This window comes from Microtus ochrogaster, chromosome 6 (assembly GCF_000317375.1).
Source record: "Microtus ochrogaster isolate Prairie Vole_2 chromosome 6, MicOch1.0, whole genome shotgun sequence".
In the NCBI taxonomy this organism is placed as follows: Eukaryota; Metazoa; Chordata; class Mammalia; order Rodentia; family Cricetidae; genus Microtus; species Microtus ochrogaster.
Window position 1 is genome coordinate 45,350,049 of NC_022013.1, and position 8,213 is coordinate 45,358,261.

An 8,213-nucleotide genomic window follows, 5' to 3' on the forward strand; every position below is an offset into this window, starting at 1 on the left:
GCCGCTTTTTTAAAGGGAGAGAGACCACGCCCCAATGGGCGGGTATCTCAGCGGCTATAGGCTGGAGGAGCGGAAGGACCTCCCGCAACAGGTTAGCCTCAATTTAGAATAGTGGTTTGGACTGATTTTTCAGACAGTCCCTAATGTGAAGAATATGAGGTGTCCTATTTCAGGTTTGTGCCAGGCATCCTTGAAAACCATGTCATGTCAGGGTAGAAGAGAATTGGCTTCCTTTCATTGTGGGCATGTTTTCTCTTAAGGGGTAGTTAGCACTGTGTACCAAAGGAATCCCCAACAGAACCAGAATAAGGCATTTCTTTAGACGGATCTATACACTGCTGAGTACAGACTTGGTGCTCTGCCTTGCTCAGAAGAATCTATGATCTTCCAAAAGGGAGGTGTGCCAGCTACCTGGCTGATGGGTGCTCAAATGTTCTGAGCTCTGCTTTAGCTCCTGTTTTGAAAAATCCCTTCTTGCATAACAATTATTGCTGACACACTTACTTGGGAGCTTGGAAGCATGAGTGAGAATTCTCTTCACTTTTTACTTAAAGATACAATTGTCTCTGACAGCCAATGTCATCTAAAGTGTCAGTTGTCACTTCTGGCTCTCTGGGAGAACAGCTGAACACAAGGAGAAGGGGTCTGATTATGGCTTTAATTTTTCCACAAAAGAGACAGGAACTTGAAGTGTTCATATTTGGAGGATCCTTATGGAAATACAGGCAGGGTAAAGACTGCATTAGTCAGCCATGTGTTACAACAACATGAGGCACTCAATTTTTAAAATTTTATCTTTTATTTATTCTTCACTCATCCCTAAAAATCCTCCCCCCCTTTCTTGGGATTCCCCAAGCTCCTACTATTGTTTGTGTGTGCGTCTCTGCATCTGCTCCCATCAGTTGCTGGATGACATCTCTCTGGTGACAATTATGCTAGACTCTGGTCTATGAGTATAGAAGAATATCATTAAGAAATTTTTCTTTTTTGTCAGTCTGTTTTGGTTCTATCCTAGGTCTCTGGGCAATCCAGCCCCTGGCAGTGTCAGTGGTAGACTCCCTACCATGGCATGGGTCTCAGGTCAGACTGGTCAATGGTTGACCATTCACACAAGTTCTGTGCAGCATTTACTCCAGCATTTGCAGGACTGACAAATGGTTGGTCAAAGGTTTTGTGATTGGGTTGGTGTCCCAGCACCTCCACTGGAAGGAAACCTTGCCTGGCTACAAAAGTTGGCTACTTCAGGCATCATATCCTCCATTACGAGAAGTCTTCCCTAGTTTCACCCTTGTGGTCTCCAGGGAGTTTTCATTGCATTAAGTTTCCACCTCATCCCCCAAATTTCCCCCCAATTTCAGTTCTTTTTCTGTCAATCCTAGTCTCCCTGACTTGATCTCTCTTGTTCCGTCCACATCCACCTTCCGCCCACCTGTGAAATCTATCTCTCTTTCCCATGAAGATCTATGTGTATTCCTTTGACCTCTTGACTTTGACCTTGTTACTTAGCCTCTCTGGGCCTGTAGATTGTAGAGTGATTATCCTTTATTTTACAGCTAATATCCTCTTATAAGTAAATGCATATCTTGTTTGTCTTTCTGGGTCTGGGTTTCCTCACTTAGGGTGGATTTTTTTTTCTAGTTCCATCCATTTGCCTTCAGATTTCCTGACGCCATTGTTTTGAACATCTGCGTAATACTCCATTGTGTAAATGCACCACATTTTCTTTGTCTGTTCTTTGGTTGAGGGGCATCTTGGTTGTTTCCAGTTTCTGGCTATTATGAATAAAGCTGCTATGAATATAGTTGCACAAGTGTCCTTGTGTTAGGATGAAGAGTCCTGGGTATATGCACAGGAGTGTTATATCTGGGTTTTGAGGTAGGATCAATACCCAAATTTCTGGGTATTGCCAGAAAATATGCCAGAGAAACTGCCATATTGATTTCCAAAATGACTGTACAAGTTTGCACTCCCACTAGCAATGGAGGAGTGTTCTCCTTGCTCACCAACATGAGCTGTCACTTGGGCTTTTGATCATAGCTCTTCTGACAGATATAACATGGGATGGCAAGGTCTTTTTGATTTGCATTTCCCTGATGACTAAGGATGTTCTACATTTCTTTAAGTGTTTCTCAGTCATTTAAAATACCTCTGTTGAGAATTCTCTGCTTAGATCAATACCTATTTTTAAAAATTAGCTTATGTGGTTTGTTCATGTCTTGGCACCACTTTCATTGTGTGATGTGGGATTCTCCTCTGTATTCTGCGAATACCATTGGTTAATAAAGAAACTGTCTTGGGCCTGTGATAGGATAGAATAGAGGTAGGCAGGGAAACATATATTAAATGCTGGGAAAAGAAAGGAGAAGCTGAGAGGAGCCATGTAGCCCTGCCAGAGACAGATGCCTGATGCTACTTTATCTGGTAAGCCACAGCCATGTAGCGATACATAGATTAATAAAAATGGGTTAAATTAAGATGTAAGAGCTAGCCAATAAAAAGCTAGAGCTAATGGGACAAGCAGTGATTTAATTAATAGGGTTTCTGTGTGGTTATTTCGGGAGTCTGGGCAGCCAGGAAACAAACAAGTGACCTCCTCCTACAACAATTGTGTCCTGTAAGTTTGGATTTGTTGTGCACTCATTTTTTGTCAACTTTTTAGCTGACCTGTACAGATCTTGCCTGCTGGATCTGGAAGCTGAGGACCTGAAAGAATGGGGCGGACTACAGTATATTGCTGTAGACAGCTCACTTCAGTTCCAGTGCACTTTTATACACGGATGTAACAAGAAAAACAATGATCCAAGAAAGGTTGTTTGAGTTCAGAAAAAAACATGATCAGAAAAAATTAAAAACATATCAGTGAATACATCCTAAATATTAACAGAGCAGCCCTTTCCCTCATCTTTCTCAGGACAAACTAATTTAAACAAAATGCCTAGCATGTTCTATAGTTTGCATCTGGGTAAGCATGAAAGCAAGGCAGAAGACAATATACAGACTTCAGGCACACTGACCAGACTGGGTTATATGGCTATGTGCTGACATCCAACAAGAATATGACTTTTACATTGAATGTAAATGTTTGTACAGGAGGCAGGAAATAACACCAAGAACAATCCAGGAACAAATGCACCTGAGGTAATAGGCCCTCTGCCTTTTCTCCTGGAGTCTCATGTTTTCCCAAGGCACTGTTGGCTATGCATCATGTTCTGATCATTTCCATTATATTCTAGGACAGTCTTAATTTCATTCAGTAGAGAGTTGTTCAGTTTTCATGAGTTTGTAGGCTTTCTGTTCAGGGCTGCACTCTGATTTTCTGGTCTCTGGTCCAGCAGGGAATCTCTGCCCGAGTTTCTGTTGTTGAAATCCAACTTTAATCCATGGTGGTCTGAAGGATTCAGGAGATTATTTCAATTTCCTTGTGTCTGTTGAGAATTGCTTTGTAATCAAGGATATAGTTAATTTTGGAGAAAAATCTGTGAGGTGATGTAGGAGGTTCTTCTGTTTATGTGTTGCTTTCATTGGTTGAATAGAGAAACTGCCTTGGCCTTTTGATAGGGCAGCACTTAGATGGGTGGAGTAGACAGAACTGAATGCTGGGAGGAAGAAGGGTAGAGTAGGACGCCATGGTTCTCCTGCCTGAGATGGATGTTGGTTAGAATCTTTTCCAGTAAACCATGACCTCGTGGTGATACACAGATTTATTAGAAATGGGTTAAATCAAGATGTAAGAATTAGCCAATAAGAGGCTAGAGATAATGGGCCAGGCAGTGATTTAATTAATACAATTCTTGTGTGATTATTTTGGGGGTTAAGCTAGCCAGGCGGCTGGAACAAGGGGCCCCTCTCCCTTCAACAGTGAGGTGCTGAGAAGGTGTATCCTTTGTATATGGAGCAATGCTTAGTAAGTATCTGCTAGGTTCATTTGGTTCATAAAGTCTGCTAACACCCTTATTTCTCCACTTAGTTTCTGTCTGGATGAACAGTCCATTGGTGAGAGTTGGGTATTGAAGTCTCCTATTATTAATGTTTAAGGTTGATGTGTGATTTAAGCTTTAGTAATGTTTCTTTTACAAATGTGGATGTTTTTAGATATTAAAATAGCTATCCCAAGCCTAGGCAGTTTGGATGCTCAACTTATTAAACCTGGATGGAGGTGGGCTGTCCTTGGACTTCCCACAGGTCAGGGAACCCTGATTGCTCTTCAAGCTGATGAGGGAGAGGGACTTGATCGGGGAGGGGAGGGAAATGGGAGGCGGTGGCGGGGAGGAGGCAGAAATCCTTAATAAATAAATAAAATTAAAATAAAATAAAATAGCTATCCCAACTTGCTTCTTGGGTCCTTTTGTTTGGAAAATCTTTTTTCCAATCCTTTACTCTAAGGTAGTGTCTATTATTGAGGTGTGTTTCTTATATTCAGCTGAAAGACTGATCCTGTTTTCACATCCATTCTGTTAGGCTGAGACTTTACTGGCAAATGGAGTCCTTTATTATATCTTCAATTTCTGAGATTCACTCTTCCATCTCTTGTACTCTGTGGTGATGCTTGCATCTACAGTTCCCATCCACTTATCTAGATTTTCCATTTCTAGAATTCCCTGTTAGTTTTCTTTATTAATATTTCCATTTTCAGGACTTAAACAGTCTTATTTGTTTTCTTACACTGTTTTTTTTTTTTTTTGCTCAGTTTTTACAAGGGACTTATCCACTTCCTCCAAATACTTGTTGGTGTTTTCTGAATTGCTTTAAGGGATTTATCCATTTCCTCTCTCCTTATCATCTTCATAAAGTAAGCTTTAAGGTCATTTTCTTGTGATTCAGCTAGGTTGGAATATTCAGGAGTTGTCATAGTAAGAGAGGTGGGAACTGTTAGTGTTGTATTGCCCTGACTGTTGTTGACTGTGTTCTTACACCAGTACCTAGGGGTCTGGGTTTGGAGTGGTTGTAGGACTAAGTGCCGATTTCTGAGTTGGTCTTTGTTCAATGGGTGCTTTGTTCCTTTATTTCTGTTTCCTCCTTGGTCTTCTGGTCTTTGTGGCTTGGATTTCTAGCAGTTTATATGGCAGCAAGGAGTCTCTGTCCATGTTGAGGGCTGAACTTCTGGTGGTTACTACACCGTTAGTCCACCAGTGGTTCTCTGTCTGAGTTGGGGAGTGGGACACGGTGATGAGGTCAGAAGATTGGGTATAATGTCAAGGAGGGCACTGAGAGGGCAGAGGAGGGCCACAGGTAGGCCACCTATTTAGAGTTCTGGGGACCAGTGAGGTCTCTGACCAGCGGGGAGTCTCTACCTGAGTTCACCTATCTGTTCTTCTGACAGGTGTGGCCTGCAACTGAGCAGTGTATATCTGCCTGAGGTGGGGCTGGGGCACAACAGCAGGGGTGGGATGGCAGGAGTGGGTTTGAACTGGGATCATGAGACGGTCCTAAAGGCAGGTGGGCCTGTTACCTGATCTTCTGCCTGGAGACATTTTTTTTTTTTTAAAGAGGAGATTCAATTTTGGTTTGGTTCTGGCTCTGGAGAAACAAGTCTGTGGCCAGGTGTGTGCTGTTGCTTTTGATCCTGTGACAAAGACCCACAGAGCATAGTGGAACATGGGAAGGAAGGAAGAAATAGGAAGTGGAGGGGATAAAATCTCGGGAACCCCTGTTTTAGCATGCCATCAATGACTTAATCCACTGGCTTCCACATCTTAGAAGTTCTAGCATATCTCAATAATGACCAACTGAGGACCAAACTTCTGACACAGGTTTAAGTAAAAGCACCATCTTTCTTCAATGTTATACAGTCTATGTACCTTTCTATCATCAGATACCATACATGGACTCCAAGTGATTTTTTTAACACATCGCCATATAAGCACCAAGAAAGGCAAATATTAAGTCTTGTGTTTTTTAACTAGAATTTTATAGGCATACAGTTAAATATGTAATAGTTTACAGTACAAGTAAAGCTATATTAAATGGTTGAGTGAATTAACACATATGAAAATATTAAATGAAGAGTACAACTCTTATGATTGCATATGTATCTGTCTTAATAACTAGCTAATTTGGGTCATTTTTATCTGTTGCTCAGAATAGAAATTGATCAGAGAATTTGTATAAGCCCCAACAGGAAATCAATATCATGACTAAAATGTAGTGTAAGCATATTTTTAAAATCACTTAAAGAAGCTATTTGTCCCTCTTAAATATCTTCCCTCTTAAGAATGTTTTCTCATTTTATTGGGCAATTTTGTTTTCAGGCCAGTTTAACATTCTCATTTTGATTTCATACCTCCCAACAAGGAAGGTATGGGCGACAAAGGAGAAATGGAGGCCCAGTGGGTAATACGATTTGCTCATAATCAGTTCCAACAAGTAGTTACAACAAGCTTCTACCTGATCTGATCTCAAGTCTGATGTGTGTCTCTGTTGAGGAGCATTCGGGGCACTGGCAGAGCCTGTGAGGTCTGGGCTACTTTTCTTCCAACTGCTCAACTTTATGAGTGACTTTTACTCAACATTGTTGATGCCTAGGAACAGACAGGCATGATATAGTCCACAATTATGTTGGATGCTGGTACTTAGTGTAGATGTGGTTGTTGGTTTCTTAGTTGTTCTTTATAGACATAAGCTCCTGAAATGGACCAAGACACTATAGATCATTATTAAAAAAAAATTCTCCAAAATCTTGGGCTCTCAGGGCTTTAGGCTTTTTTCTTTGTATTGATTTTTATTGAGATCTACATATTTCTCTGCTCCCTTCCCTGCCTCCCTCCTTCCCTTCAACCCTCCCCCAAGGTCCTAATGCTCTCAGTTTACTCAGAGATCTTGTCTTTTTCTACTCCCCATGATAGACTGGCTCTAAGTTTTCTAGAATGAGTAAGGTCATTGCCACAACCTTTGACTTTGACCAGGACATCAGAAATAAGAATAGGGAAATAAAATATTTTAAGAACATGGAGGATCCCACATCTCTGTCTTAGCATCTAATATGGCATGCTCTCTCCTAATTTGTCAATCCTTGGTTGTCAGACTTCTTAATTGAAGTGATTGAGGAAAATGGTATTTTTGAATTCAACATAATTGTGCTACACAATTTTCAGAAGTGTCTTTGCTCTGTGGGTTTAGTCATTAACAATAGCCACAATACTGATAGTGTCATGTAAAAGTAGCTATGTGAATGCAACTCGTGTTTTCCCTTAAATAAGCTCACAAAAGGTTCTCATAAGTTTTACTATTTATCATGTGCTTTGTTCATTTCTCAGGTGAGCAAGCAGATACAGAAAGTATGTGGACAATTTAGATCTAGAGGCACCGCTCCATATTTTTAATTTCCTCCTCTCTTCTAGGATTCTGGGCTTGGGCTTTTCATTTTTAATATAAGGAACTGATTCTTTATGGAGTCAGTTCAACAAAGTGAGTTAGTAGGATGTTGTAGGTTTAATACGTAAGGAAGAAAGGAAGACATGTAATCTTAATGGTTAGATGTTCTGTTTGGCCTTCGTTGGCATAGCAATTTTTCTGTACATTTTATTCCTACTGTACAGAGACTACCTGTCAATACCAGAATCTCAACATGTATCTGAATGAGAAATAAAAAGAAATTGTATATATGAAAACAGCTACCATTGGAGTGGGAGAATCATGGCGACAGCCCGACTCGGCTTCTTTCTCCCAGCATTCTGTTTTGTCTACTCCACCTGCCTAATTTTCTGCCCTATCAGGCCAAGCAGTTTTCTTCATTAGTTAACCAATGAAAGCAACAGATAAGATACAAGACCCATCTCCATCATTATGGTTTGCCTATCAAGAGCCAATTGTGCCTCTTACATGGATTACTTTATCTTCATTCATGCTGGGCAATAGTACCATAATTATCTCTTTTCACAGATGAAGAAAACATGGTGAAGTAAATGACTAGCTTAAGATGACAGAGATAGTATGTACATGAACTGAGATGGTGATAAAGGACCACAGATATGGAAGTCAGTTTCCTTAGCTGCTACAAGCATTCAAAACAAGGCTTCAAGGGAGCAGTAAGGCTTGGGAGAAAAGGAGTTTCAGAGACACTGAGTATCATCTCAAATTCTCTATCTATCTGTCTATCTATCTATCTATCTATCTATCTATCTATCTATCTATCTTGGCTTTTTGTGACTTCCAAATTATATTTAAATATTTTTCTTTTTTTTATTGAAAAAATCTCCTCCTCCCCGCCTCCCATT